Source organism: Acomys minous (assembly GCF_964271855.1).
Source record: "Acomys minous genome assembly, chromosome: 8".
NCBI classification, from domain to species: Eukaryota; Metazoa; Chordata; class Mammalia; order Rodentia; family Muridae; genus Acomys; species Acomys minous.
Window position 1 is genome coordinate 76,918,178 of NC_140489.1, and position 14,397 is coordinate 76,932,574.

General features: G+C 40.7%; 1 long non-coding RNA gene across 2 annotated transcripts in view; it reads left to right on the forward strand.

Annotated features, from left to right (window-relative positions):
- The first annotated feature begins 239 nt into the window (after window positions 1-239).
- LOC311604071 overlaps window positions 240-14,397 on the forward strand; it is a 32,270-nt gene continuing 18,112 nt past the window's right edge. The window contains exons 1-4 of one of the 2 annotated variants that reach the window (XR_014781368.1): window positions 240-458; window positions 1,077-1,116; window positions 11,262-11,384; window positions 12,038-12,131. This is a non-coding gene — a long non-coding RNA (uncharacterized lncRNA). Of the gene's footprint in view, window positions 459-1,076; window positions 1,117-11,261; window positions 11,385-12,037; window positions 12,132-14,397 lie in introns of those variants that run through there. The other variant, XR_014781367.1, reaches the window with a different exon arrangement.

Genomic DNA, 14,397 nt, shown 5'->3' on the forward strand with positions numbered 1-14,397 from the left:
AACAAATAAATAAAATAGATCACCCCTGAGTCTATGAAATAGGTTTGGTTTCTAGTGGCTGGATTTGACTGCTGGTTTAGTAAGATCCCGTGTTTTCCATGCTGTCACCCCCTCCCCCAACACACTCCCCCCCCCACTGAAATCCAGATCTCATAGGCCTGCAGTAGAGTACAAGCCTCTTAAGTTCAGCAGGGAAGCTAGGTCAAATGCTAACACCCACCCTCTTTTACAGGTGCACAAAGAACAAAAAACGAGAAAAACGACCTAGAAAAGACAGGCCCGCACGCCCTCGCTCTAAAGGTGTAAGGGGAAACTGGAATTCTCGTAAAGCAGCTAAACATTGTACTCAAGTTTCCTGAGCGGTGCAGTCCTGTCCAGGGGAAAAGTGAACACTGTTGGACCATGGGAAGAAACAGCGAAAAGTGTGGGCGAAAGCAGCGCAACAGGCTACATTGCAGGTACATGTAATGTACCTTAACACATGTAATGTGCAGGGAGTGTCATTTCTTACTAGAACCATGATGCTTGTACGATCGATTTTTCCAGATCTCTTTGAAGGGAGGAAACATTTTGATTTTCAAACACGCCTTACTGTGTTTGTGCCTTACAAATGTTTTCTTTTATCTGCTAGGGCAGGTTTTACGTCTAAGCGACGGGAAGGGCAGGCTTTGGGACTCATTTGCTCACTTCCTCCAGTCTTCTGAATGCTGAGGTGTCCTAAACTTCAAGCATTCTTTGAAAGTTTAGCTCAGGCACCCTCCCCCCCCCCCCCCCCCACATTACTTACTCTGGTCCAATGCAAATATTTATCTATTAAGAAATAGACAGCACCCTGGAATCACAGACCCACCATCTGGTTACAATGAGCCAACACCCACCTGTAAAGAGACGGATCCAGGCTAGTATCCGGTTTCTCTAGCCCTGAGGAGCAGGCAATTGACGCTATGGGGCCCTGCTTTGTTTGAGCTGCCCCATGCTAAGATTGCCTGATACAATGTCGGAAAGGGTGTGTTGTATTTGTGGTAGCCCATAAAGATTGCTTTCAGGTTATTTCACACACTTTTTTTTTTTTACAGTAATGGAGCAAGAAAGAGGCTGCATTATCATCAGCTTTAGGTAAATGGATGCTTTAGTAGATTCTTGTTCTGACGTTTGGGGGTAAATAAGAAACCACTTGGCGTGCTGCCCTTGTAGATGTTAGAAGGGCTAGGTACTATGGAAGGAGAAGCCTCACTGCTCCATTCCTAGCAAGGACAGAGCGGGCAAAAGGACAAAAAGACACTCAGTTCACAGCGGTGTGGGTGTGTGTCTTTCAAAAGATCACCAAGCCTTGTTTTAAACGGGAGATGTTTAACTTAACTGAACCTTAGCGGTCTCCCTCAAGTGTTTGCTCTGGGCACTTAAGAGTGAGTTTACAGGAACTGGAAAGTGAGCTTGGATTGGAGAGTTGTTCCTTGAAACAGAAGCCTCTAGGGGCCACACCCTTTAGCTCTCTCCTTTCACACAGGGTCACCCTGAAGGCTTGCCTCTGGCATGGTTTTTCTTTTAGAAAATCCATATACAAGATGAAGACAGAAAATTGACTGGCTTCTCGATTTTAGAGCTTGAAAGTTTTGAGACCAACTATAAAGAGATTTTTAAATTAGTATTATAGCAAGATCCCTGAACTAAAAAACAAAATTATTTCCCAGACTCCCTGATGGTTTCTCTAAGTTTGTACATTTCTTTGTCAAATCCAAGGATGAAAACACAGCAAGCTTAACTTGACTATTTGGGGTAAATTAGTATAAAAGTTTTTTTGTTGTTGTTTTTGTTTTTTGGTTTTTGGTTTTTCAAGACAGGGTTTCTCTGCGTAGCTTTGGTTGTCCTGGACCCACTTTGTAGACCAGGCTGGCCTCAAACTCACAGACATCTGCCTGCCTCTGCCTCCCAAGTGCTGGGATTAAAGGCGTGCACCACCATACCCTGCATAAAACATTTTTGAAAAACACACCAAATAAGTATATGGTAAGTATAAATTTCATAGGCCTAATAGATTCAAGAAAATATAATTTTAACATGGTAACAGATCCAGGCAAAGGTAGATAGTAGAGTCTGAGAGGTAGTCAAAGGACCTAACTTAATTCTGCTATTTTATTGATATCCCAAACCTCAAGAACTTTGGCACCCTTGGCTTGCTATGCCAAACATGGAGTCTGTTGATACAGCTCACTTGATAGCATATTTGCCTGACACACATGAAGCCTTGAGTTTGAGCCCTACTGCTGCACGAACTGGGTGGGCACCTGTAACTTCAGCACTCTGGGAGCAGACACAGGAAGATTAGGAATGTAAACTCATCCCTAGCTACAGAGTACGTTGAAGACCAGCATAAGGTTCACGAAACCCTGTCTTAAAAACAAACAAACAACAGCACCAACAAGCCAGAAGCAAGCAGGGAATTATAAAAGAAACAATGCTGATCTCAATACCTGGAGGAAGGCCATCCTAGCTAGCTGCAGTAACCTTTTTAAGCAATGGTGGCCAAGGGACAGATGGCTTTGAAAGACTGAGGAGAGCGGAGGGACTGAGGAGAGCAGTCACCTCCAAAGTAAGGAGAGCAGGTCTGTGGAGGGGAGAGGCTCTGGGCAGCGGCTGACACTAAAAGAGGATAGTTCTGGACTTGGGAAAGATCTATGTGAAAGTAACAAGTGGGGCTGGAGAGACACCTCTCCAGGTTAAGAGTATTCCTAAGGCCCTCCCAATATCAGGTGAGTCACAACCATCTGTAATCCCAGTGGATACAATGCCTTCTACTGGCCTCGACAGGCAACTCCACACCCGTGCATATATATGTGCATGTATATGCACACACACACACACACACACACATACACACAACACCAGTCTATCTTATGTTCTTCATATAGAAATAAAAAGCAGAATACTATGACGTGGAGTACATGGACACAGTATCTAGATTTGCTGGATTTGAGTCCTGAATCCGTTAACGTGCTTATCAGTGACCTTTTAACCAAGGGATGGAACATTGTCAGGTCCCCCATTAACTCCCAAGTTAAGAGAGGGTAACAGAATTTCCCAGAGGTGTAAGCATATTAATTCGTAAATCCAAGGGAAGATGTCACCACTGGGCCTGGAACATAGAAAGAGTCGATGTCACATCTAAACACATCAACTGGAGTAAGCAGCTCCTCCCCAGGAATGACTTTTGCTTCTGAGTTGAAACCGCAGCATTGGCTTTATGTATTTCATGAACTTTATTAACTTGGAGTCCAGCAATAATGCAAAACTGAGCAGAAATGTGTGTGGAGAACAGACATGGAGCCTGAAGGGCTAATTGTGAGACATGGCTGCCTCATAGTATCAAGGCTTCTTTTACAGTGTGTCATGGGAAGGTTTGGCATTTACTTACCCATGGTGGAAATTCTACAAGTTAGACATGGGAGGGATATGCAACTATCTTAACTTTCTAGGGCTGTCATAGCAAAGTGCCACACACTGTGTGGCTTTAAAAATTGTTGGCTCACAGTGCTGGAGACTGGAGATCTTGGATCAAGATATTGGTGTTTTCTCTATGTGTGAATGTCGCTGTGTCAAAATTTCTCCGTTTTATTGAAAATAGATTTTTTTTCACATAATATATTCTGACTATGATTTCCCCTCCCTCTACTCCTCCCAGCTTTTCCTCATCCACCTATTTTCTGTCTCTTATTAGAAAACGAACAGGCTTCTGAAGAATAGTACTAAAATAAAATAAGATAAACAAAAACTAACATACTGGAATAGGACAAAATGAACAAATAGAAGGAAAGGAGCCAAATAGAAGGCACAAGAAACAGACATCCAATCATTTGCACACTCAGGAATCCCATCAAAACACTAAGCTGGCTGGGCTCAGTGGTGCATGCCTGTAATCCCAGCACCCAGGGAGGGAGAGGCAGGTGAATCTCCATGAGTTCAAGGCCAATATGGGCTGCGAAGTGAGTTGAGGACAGTCAACGCTACACAAGCGAAATCTTGTCTCAAAAAAACAAAACAAAACCAAAACAATGAAATAAAACAAAACACAAAACAAACAAACAAACAACTCCAAACCAGAAAACAAAAAACTCCCCCAAAATCCACTAAGCTGGAAACCATAATAAATATGCAACGTACCTATAGGATAAAAAGAGAGAAGAAAATATGAATATAATAATAATAATAATAATAATAATAATAATAATAATAATAATAAATAATTTGAAGCCTTGACATAACATTATGAGACAAGTTACCTCCAAAGATGCTGTTGAGTTCATTTTGTGTTAGCCATCTACTGCTGGGCATGCAGTCTACCCTTAAGAGCAGTTTGTTTCTGCAGTGAGACTCCTTTGAGAAAACTAAATTTTCACTTGTAAGTGGCTATGAATTGGAAATAGGTTCTGGGATAGGGATGGGGTATGTGTCCACTTCCCTTTTCAGCTCTAGAAACCCATCTGGTGCAAACCCATGTAGGCCCTTAGCATGCTGCCTCAGTCTTTGTGAGTTCATCTGTGTGTCAGGCCTGCTGTGTCTAAAAGGCCTTGATTCCATAGTGTCCTTTATCTGTTCTGGCTTTTACACTCTTTCTGCCTTCTCTTCTGCAAGGTTTCCTGAGCCCTGAGAGGAGGGACTTGATGGAGACATCCCATTTAGCACTGATGCTTTCAAGGTCTCTCACTTTCTGCACATTGTCCAGTTCTGGGTATCTGTATTTATTCTCATCCGCTGCAGGAGGAACCTTCTCTGATTATGGCTGAGCAATGAGTATAGCAGAATATCATTAGAGATCATTTCATTGCTACCTTTGTTGTTTTAGAACAGTAGTATTTGGTTTTACTCTATGTTCCTGGCCCATCTAGACTCAGATTCCTTATTAACCAGGCAGTCTCAGGAATGACATCTCCTGGGGTGGGCCTTATGTCAAAACAGATGTTGGTTGTTATTCTCACAAGCTTTGTGTCACCACTGCACTAGCATATCTTATAGGTAGATCAAAGGATATGAAGGTGTGTTGTTGTTCACATTTCTCCTTTGGTACCTTGCAGAGTACATTCTTGTTCCAAAGATTCTAGCATGTAGAGGTGAAGGCTCTATGTAGGCACCAGCTCAACTTTTCCATGTTGAGTGAGTTGTGTAGGTGTTGTCTTCAGCAACAGGGACTTACTCAGTTTGTGGAGAACATGGGACATCTTTCCATCTGCTGATATCTTCTTCAGTTTCTTTCTTCAGTGTCTTAAAGTTTTTATCATACAAGTCTTTCACTTGCTTGGTTTGAACTACCCCCAAGATATTTCATATTACTTGAGGCTATAACTTTTGAAAGGTGTTGTTTCCCTGATTTCTTTCTCAGGGCCTACATTTGTCATTTATATGCAGGAGGGCTACTGATTTTCATTAGCCAATTTTTTATCCAGCTAATTTGCTGAAATCATTTGTCAGCTGTAGGAGTTCCTGGTAAAAATTTTAGAGTCATATATATATATATATATATATATATATATATATATATATATATATTGTCAAATATAGACAATTTGAGTTCTTTCATTCCAGTTTGTATCCTCTTGATCTCCTTCAGTTGACTTGTTGCTCTGGCTAACATTTCAAGCATGTTAGAGACTAGGTATGAGGGAGTGGGCCACCTTGTCCTTTTCCTGATTTTAGTGTCATTGCTTTGAGTTTGTCTCCATTTAAGTTGATGTTGGCTATGAGCTTGCTGCAAACTGCCTTTATTATGTTAAGTATGTCCCTTCTATCCCTAATATCTCTAAGACTTTTTATCATGAAGGGGTGTTAGATCTTGTCAAAGGCTTTTTCTGCATCTAATGTGATGATCATGTGGTTTTTGTCTTTCAGTTTGTTCATATTTTGTTTTATATGTTGAACCATCCCTGAATCTCTAGGATGAAGCCTACTTAATCATGGTGGGTGATATTTTTGATGTGTCTTGGATTCTGTTTGCAAGAATTTACTTGAGAATTTTTGCATTTATGTTCATAAGAGAAATTGATCTGTAATTCTCTTTCTTTGTTAGGTCTTTACGTGGTGACTGTGACCTCATAAAACAAACTGGGCAATGCTCCTTCTATTTTGTGTTTTTATTTTGTGGAACAATTTGAAGAGTATTGGCATTAATTCTTTGAAAGTCTCTGAGACTTCTACACTAAAACTATCTGGCCTTGGGCTTTTTGGTTGGTAGACTTTCAATGACTGATTCTATTTCACTGAGGGTCATATGTCTGTTTAAATGTCTTATCTACACTTTATTTAGCTTTGGTAGGTGATATGTATTGAGAAAATTATACATGCCCTTAAAATTTTTCAATTTGATGGAGAAAGATTCTTTTTAAATTATATTTCTTTTTAACATATATATTTATATTATTACACATAAATAAAATAAACTACATACAGCAGGAAGAACCATGGAATAATAAGGAATTATAAAATTTTACATTCATAGTGATTTGGCTATTTGTATTTTACAAACTTGAAGTAAACATCTTTCCTATCTTGGTGAATCTAAAATTCAGAATGAAAATCAATATCTATCATATCTCATCTCTATTAACTTAAAGCATCTATCTAGATCTAAAAACATCTTAACCAACCCCTGACCAACTAAGCTTAATTGTTAGACTAAACTATGTGGTCTTCAACCTCATCAGAGACTTGAGAAGGAATAAAACTTAAACACCTGAGTGAACCAGAAGTGCAGGTTAGCAGCTTCCAAAATGAAAAGACAAACAAACAAAACAAAACAACAACAACAAAAACCCAACAGAGACAGTTTGCTGCCTGAACAGTCACCCAACCCTCTCTATAACATTTTGAGCATCAGTTCAGATTCTTATCATTTTATGATTCTCTGGATTTTTTGGGTGTCTCCCCTTCTGTTCCCCCTTTGTCTCTAATTTCATTCATTTGGACAAGGGTTTGTTAATCTTATTGATTTTCTCTAAGAACCAACTCTTTGTTTCATTGATTCTTTGTGTTTTTGTTTATGTCTATTTTATTGATTTCAGCCCAGAGTTTGATTATTTCTTGCCATACCCTTCTTATGTGTGCTTATTTCTTTTTGTTCTAGAGCTTTCAGGTGTGCTGTTAAGTGATTAGCATGAAATCTTTCCATTTTTTTAAAATGTAGGAACTTAGTGCTCTGAACTTGTCTCTTTGTACTGCCTTCATAGTGTCCCATAAGTTTGGATAGGCTATATCTTCATTTTCCTTCAGTTCTAGAATTTATTTATTTATTTTTATTTCTGACTGCTTTCCCATTCAGTAGAGAGTTCTTCAGTTTCCATGAGTTTGTAAGTTTTCTGTTGCTTCTGTTGTTGATATGTAGCATTAACCTGTCATGGTCATATAGGATGCAAGGAGGTCTCTCAATTTTCTTGTATCTGTTGAGGCTTGCTTTATTGATTCTATTCCTCTTTCCACTGTTTATTTGTGGTTTCATAGATTCCTTTAAGGGGTTATTAATTTGCTTTAAAAACCCTCTATCATATTAATAATAGCTATTTTAAGGTCCTTGTTTGAGCTTAAGCTATTTTGTAATTCTCCTGGCCTACTGTGGTAGGATTGCTAGGCTATAGTGGAAACATATTGTCCTAGCTGTCATAGATGCTGTTTTTATGCTGGACGGTAAGCTCTGGGTTTTGGGAGATTGTAATTCTAGGTGACGAGATCTAGTCCTGTCTTTGTTCTATATTTCGTTTCTTGGTTTCTGTTGCTCTCACTGATTCTTAGGAGAGTCGATTGCTGTGTGTTGCCTGGTAAGAAACTCTTCTGGGATCTTGATAACTGTGGTCATTGTGGGAGAGGTGTTCCAGGTAAATGTGTTTCTAGGTACTGGGAACTGACCCTTTAGAATGGGGATGAGCTGGGGGCCTGACAGTGCTTCACAGGAGAGATGAAAACAAGGTGTTCCACCAGGATTCTTAGCTCCCCTGAGAATAGGGGCAGAGAGTAAGGAGAGGACACAGGAGAGTCTGCTACAGAGCTGGGGCTGAGCCTGAGGGTTTAGATTTGGAGAAGGAAAGAGGAAGACCATCAGTTAGGATACCTGCTTCCCTGGCTATGGCCTGCGGGTTCTCCCAGAATGTCTGCTGAAGCCGGAGCTGGAATAAAGGGGTGAGTTGGGGGAAAGGAAGGCGGTAGAAGAAGAAGAGCTGTGTGATCCACTGGGAATTGGGGCAGAGAGGAAGGGAAGTCTGAGGTATGTTGTCTACTACAGCACTGATCATGAGACAGGGGGGTTGGAGTTGAAGGAGTGGAAAGAGAGGTGAAGATCTGCACTTGGCCTATTTGCTTCCCTGGCTGATGTGGCCTGGAGGTTCCCAGGGCATGCCTGCTGGGGAGGGAGGCCTGGGGAAATGAGGTGAGTAAAGGGAAAGTAGTTTCAAGGGGGAAGATCTGTGTGATTCAGTGGAGACTGGGCCAGGGAGGGGAAGGGAGCTGGGCACGTAGTCTGCTACAGAGCTTGGGATATGACTGGGGGACTTGTTTTGAGGAGAGAGAGAGAGAGAGAGAGAGAGAGAGAGAGAGAGAGAGGTGAAGATCTGCTCTGCTTTCCTGCTTCCCTGGCCCGAGCAGCCAGTAGGTTCCCAGGGAATCAGTTTTCCTTTTTGTAAAGATGCCATCATCACACTGGAGTTGGGACACACTCTAGTCCAGTATGTCTGTGTTGTAACCATGTCTTCCCTCAAGGCCCCTATTTCTAAGAAAGATACCGTCTGAAGTAACAAGAACAAAGGCTTCAGCATGTAAAGAGTTTACCTGTGTGTGTTCAACCTGTATGTGATGACTAGTTTTAATTACCAACTGGGAAGAGACTCTCAGTAAGGAATTGTCGAGTTTCTGTTTGCCTGTAGGCATGTCTGTGGGAGATCACCTTGATTGCCTTAATTAAGGTAGGAAGACACAGCTACTGTGGACAGCTCCATTCCCAGGTTTGGGTCATGGGCTGCATGAGAGTAGAGAAAGCAAGCTGAGGGCTAGCACACATGCATTTATTTATCTCTGATCTTGACTGGAGATGTGATGTGTCCCGTTGCTTCAACTTCGATTTCCCTGTATTATGGACTGTAAGCTGCAACTGTTAGCTAAAGTACACCCTTTCTATTTAATCTGGGTTTTTGTTGTTTTGTTTTGGTGTGTGTGTGTGTGTGTGTGTGTGTGTGTGTGTGTGTGTGTGTGTGTGTTTTGGTCAGGGTGTTTGATCACAGCAATAGAAATGAATATAGCTCAGTGTGATGGAATATTCTCTTTGAAAAAAAATCACTGTAGTATATTTCCACAAGTGGCAGTCACCAGTGGCTAGTGTGAACCCAGTCACATTCCAGTAGATCTATAGTAGACAAAGTGTGTTCAGTAGTCCTAAAACAAATCTGGGCAATTAATAGTCCAGTCCAGTGTTTAGTGGCCTCTGGCTGCAGACAGGCTCCACAATCCCATTGCCTGCACAACACTCAAACAATTTTGTGACATTATGTATGTAGATGTGTAAGAGAGGCAATGGGTCACAAGGAAAGACTCTGTTTCTAGGAGTTTTCTACTTAATGAAAAATACATGGGGAAGAAACACATTTAAAAGGCAGAAAAGAAAATTCTCATTTTTCTTTACTCAGCAAGACTGATCCAGAATATGTAAATTGTATATAATTATGTTTTAATAAGTGTCATGTAAAGTCTTTAGTAAATTTTAATGTGTATGTGTACATACAATTTTCTAGAAAGATAAGTTTTCCTGAAGCTTGGCACATTGTTGTTAATTATAAAACCCTGAGATAGAAAATGAGCTTGTGTATACTTTTGTGTTTTAGGGCTAAATCAATGAATCTTGGAACCTCTTCCCCCCAATATACTTTCTGTTTTATCAAATTGGCAGATAGAACACATTCTCATTCTACTCAAGATTCGTGGGCACTACAGCTTATACGCAACTTGACAGCACAGTGAGAGAGCTGGTCTCCCCCTACTGGCCCCATGATGTCAAAGATGCAGCAGAAAGAGATTGTTTCCTACTGTTGATGCATATGCACTTCTTACCATTACCATTACTGTGGAAGAGGGAGGTTGCTTTAATTTTTTCCAGTCTGTCTTTACATACATGGTAACAAATGCCCTATCTGATACAAAATAGAAAATAGATGTTGGTTAATTAGGAAAGATTACAGATTTTAAAATATGGTCTTTGTGTGTATGCTAGAGCACGTGAATGCATGTTGTTTTGTTTTGTCTGCTTGCTTGCTTTAAGACAGAATCTCTTACTGGCCTGGAGTGGAGCTACACTGGCTGACCAGTGAGCCCCAGGGATCTACGTGTCTCCACCACGTACTGCGATTACTAGAGGGTAACACCATGCCTGGATTTATTTATATGAGTTCTTGGATTTGATTTAAGTCTTCAGGCTTGCAAGGGAAGCAATTTACCAATGGGGCCCTCTCTTCAGTTCATAATGAACAAGGGGCCCTGGAATGGGAGGATCAAACAGGGATGGGGAAGGGAAAGGGGGGTGAGTGAAGGAATGCAGAGATAGACAGCTAGAACAAAAGAGCATGTGAGGGGCCATATGGAAACCCAATGTAGTAGAAAACTCCTGAAATATATACATATATGAAAGTGATATAAATGAAATTGTAAAATAGTGGAGGAGACAGAGCTCCAAGTAAACATTTCTTCTCACCAAATGCAGTCCCAGTACCAGGAATGGGTTACATCTAATAGAGTTCTTCACCAAGAAGGTACCATGGGAATCCCCAACCAACCCAGGCTACTGCCAAAGCTATGAATGGCTCTACACAAAGTGACAGTAAGTCCCTGTTGCTGAAAACAACACATACACAACTTATTAAATATGAAGAACTCAATCTGGTGCCTACATTGAGCCTTTACCCTATGGACAGTATTCATAGTTTTGGAAGGTGCTCTTCATGCTGCCAAAGGAGAAAGGTAAACACCAACCCAGCTACAAACTCTTTGCTCTACAATGGTATTCTGCCTGCAAAAAGCACACTGGTGCAATAGTGGCACAAAGCTTGTGGGAACAGCCAACCAGTATCTGATTTCCATTAAGTCTCATTCCACGAGATGGAACCCATACCAAATGCTGCTTGGGTGTTCCAAGTACCTGAGACTAGACTGACCGTGTACCTAGGAGCAAGCCAAATACTACTGTTCTGCTAAAGCAAAGTAGCAATAAAGTGACTCCTAATTATATTCTTCTACACTCCTAGATCAGTGCCTTGTTCAGCCACCATAGGGGAAGCCTTCTATTGCAGAAGATGGGAACAAATATAGAGACCCACAGCCAGATAATAGAAGAAAGTAAGAGATCTTGGAACACTTAGCCTCAACAGGTATGTCTCCATTAAATCTCTCTCCTTAGGGTTCATGGAACTCTGAAAGAAGAGACAAAAAAAGTGTAAGAACCAGAGGGAATAGAGGATACCATGGAACCAAGGCCTTCTAGACATAATAGGGCTGGTGCACATATAAACTCAGACACTGAGGGGGCAGGCACAGGGCCTGCAGGGGACCGAATGGGATCCAAGAACTGAAAGTAGAGTTGGAAAAAAAATGACCTCACCTTTGACCCAGAAGCTATCTCCAATGATAACCACTTGCAAATGAGATCTTAGTTTTCGCCAATGGAGTCTCACTGGGAGTGAGGGTAGGCCTCATTCCCAGCAGTAGACTGCCAACACAAAAAGAGTTTAATGACATCTTTGGAGGTTCTTTGTTGCATAGTTAAGCCAGGGCTCTGTTGTTATTGATGTTGTTTTTTAAATCATAATTGTCCTTTGTGTATATATTATGGCTTCCCATTTTGTGTTTTAATGGAATTTAGGCTTTGAATTTTTTCAAAAATACTTTAGTTGGGGTTCTTTAATGCTTATACTTCCCTTCCAACCCACTACCCTAGACAGGAGAGAAAAGAGGCTAATGGGAACAGGAGAAGTAGACCTTTTTAGACTCATTTCTTTGGAGCATTTCCACTCTTTGCAGTCAGGATTTCAGCAGACCTGTTAAATGGCAAGCCAGCAATTCAGCAAAGGTGACTGCAAGTGCAGCAGCCAGAGTCTGGAGCAGCAGCCGGCACCTGGAACCTCAAAGCCTTCTCTGGAGCGTTTCTCTCTAGGAGCATCTCGAAGTGAAGCAATGGACAGCCAAACGATAGGAAACAACGCCAAGAACAAAAACCAAGCCTCTTGTTTTGGGCGTATATATCTCCTCTCAGAGTCTGTATTGGATGCTTATCAGCTGACAAAGACCATGCCCCCACAAGAGGCAGTTCCTCTTCTAGTAGACAAACACCACGTGTCCTCCCACAAGTCTGTTTCCATCGAACAAACACCACACACCCTCACACAAGTAGGTTTCATATCCCACATTTGGGAAAAAAAACAAAAACATGTTTATATCCACTAGAGTGGAATTCTTGTGTGTGTGAATGTGTGTGTCTCTGCAACGATATGTGCTTCTTGTACTTTTTCTTTAGCTCTTTTTCTTGTTTATTTGTTTTTTTTAATCTTATTTTATCTTATTATTAATTCTTGGATGCCTGTTGCTTTTTTTTTTTTTTTTTTTTTTTTTTTTTAGGGATAGACAGAAAAGTTGTGGGTCCAGATGGAAAGAGAAGTGGAAAGAGACTGGGAGGACTAAGGGGAGGGCAAATTGTAATCAGAATATATTGTTTGAAAAATTTATTTTCAATATAAGAAAAAAGTTATGTCTCTTAGTTTTTGAGATTATAATATAATCACACAATTTCCCATTCTCTTCCTTCTCTCCAAACCTTCTTATATACCTTATACTCCTCTTTCTTCTCTTTAAAATTCATGGCCTCTATTTTTCATGGTTCTCTCTCTCTCTCTCTCTCTCTCTCTCTCTCTCTCTCTCTCTCTCTCTCTCTCACACACACACACACACTCACACACTCCTAAATATAGCCTGCTCAGTATACATAATATACAGAATATTGTTCTATTTATGTCTTCCAGGATGAGCATTTGGTATTGGTTAACTAGTTGATGTGTTCTTCTGTTTAGAAGACTATTTCTCCCACTCTCAGATTTCCTTAGATGTCTGTACTTTGTGGAGGATTGAGGCCTCATGAGCTTTCTCCATCAAGTTTGACATGTCTTTGTTCTTGGCTAGGCCCTGTTTCAGCAGTCATGTTGGTGAGATTTTATGGGTGTAGCTTCTGATGTTACTAGGAGACACACTCTCACAGCAAACTCTCTGATCCTTTGGCTCTTAAAATCTTTCTACTCCCTCTTCTGTAATTATTCCTGAGCTTTACGTATAGTAGTAGCTTTGTAGATATATCCATTGGAACAGCAGCTTATTTAAGATTAACTTGGTGCCCTATATTTTAGTATTGAATATTTAACTTTTTGACTACTATATCTCTTTGCAATGCAAATAAATCCCTCTATACAAACTCCGTTCACACAGAATTGTACATACAGTTTTGGAGAGCTGATATTAGTAATATTTTCTAAATATTGAGTATATCAGGGGAGAAATAATTTTTGGAAGTTATATGCATAAATAATTAGAAAGAGGTTATGCTTGAACCTTCTCCTAGTATAGAGGAATTTTAATTGAGCAACATGGCTGCTTTGGCAAGGGATCACATCCAAAGACCTTCTGGTATATGTGATCTAGCTGGGATGCAGACATGCTCTGGATTACAGTATGAGCTTCTGGAATACGGACATGCCCTTAGAACACACCTTTACTCTCAATGAAGTTAAGGTGAGTTTATAGAAGGAAGCAGCCATGGTTGAAAGTACTGTCTAATTGAGGGACAGAGAAAGTGATGAACCAGAGAAAAGTTTGACAGAATGAGTCAGAGTTAGGATACACCCAACTCTCATGAGAACAGGACAGGAAAGAGAGACTTCATAAGAGCAGCACAGGGAGAGAGCAAAAGTTTTTACTGAAAGTTACTTACCAGGACAGTTTTATAGAGACAGGTTGCAGAGAGAACAAGCTGAAAACAGGTGAAGACAGAACTAGCCAGAGAATGCAATGAGACAGAGATCAAAACATATTGCCAGAATTAGTTTGAGGCCAGGCAGAGCAACTCAGTCAGAAGTCAAGAGATGCCAGTTGGAATCAGTCAGCTTGGAGAGGAGTGTAGGCCAGAATAGCTGAGTTGAATCAACGAGGGAGAGTTCAGAAAGAACTAGAAAGGCTTTAGAATGGCTTTCCTCTCATCACCTCATCTGAGGAAATAAAAACATTTATACCCCAGAACCTCCCACAAATGCTGATGCGTATTCTTAAACACAACTTGTAAGAGCAAATCTAGAAGTGGTTGGTTCTAAGCAAGTCATTTTGTGAAATGATGCTATTAATTAG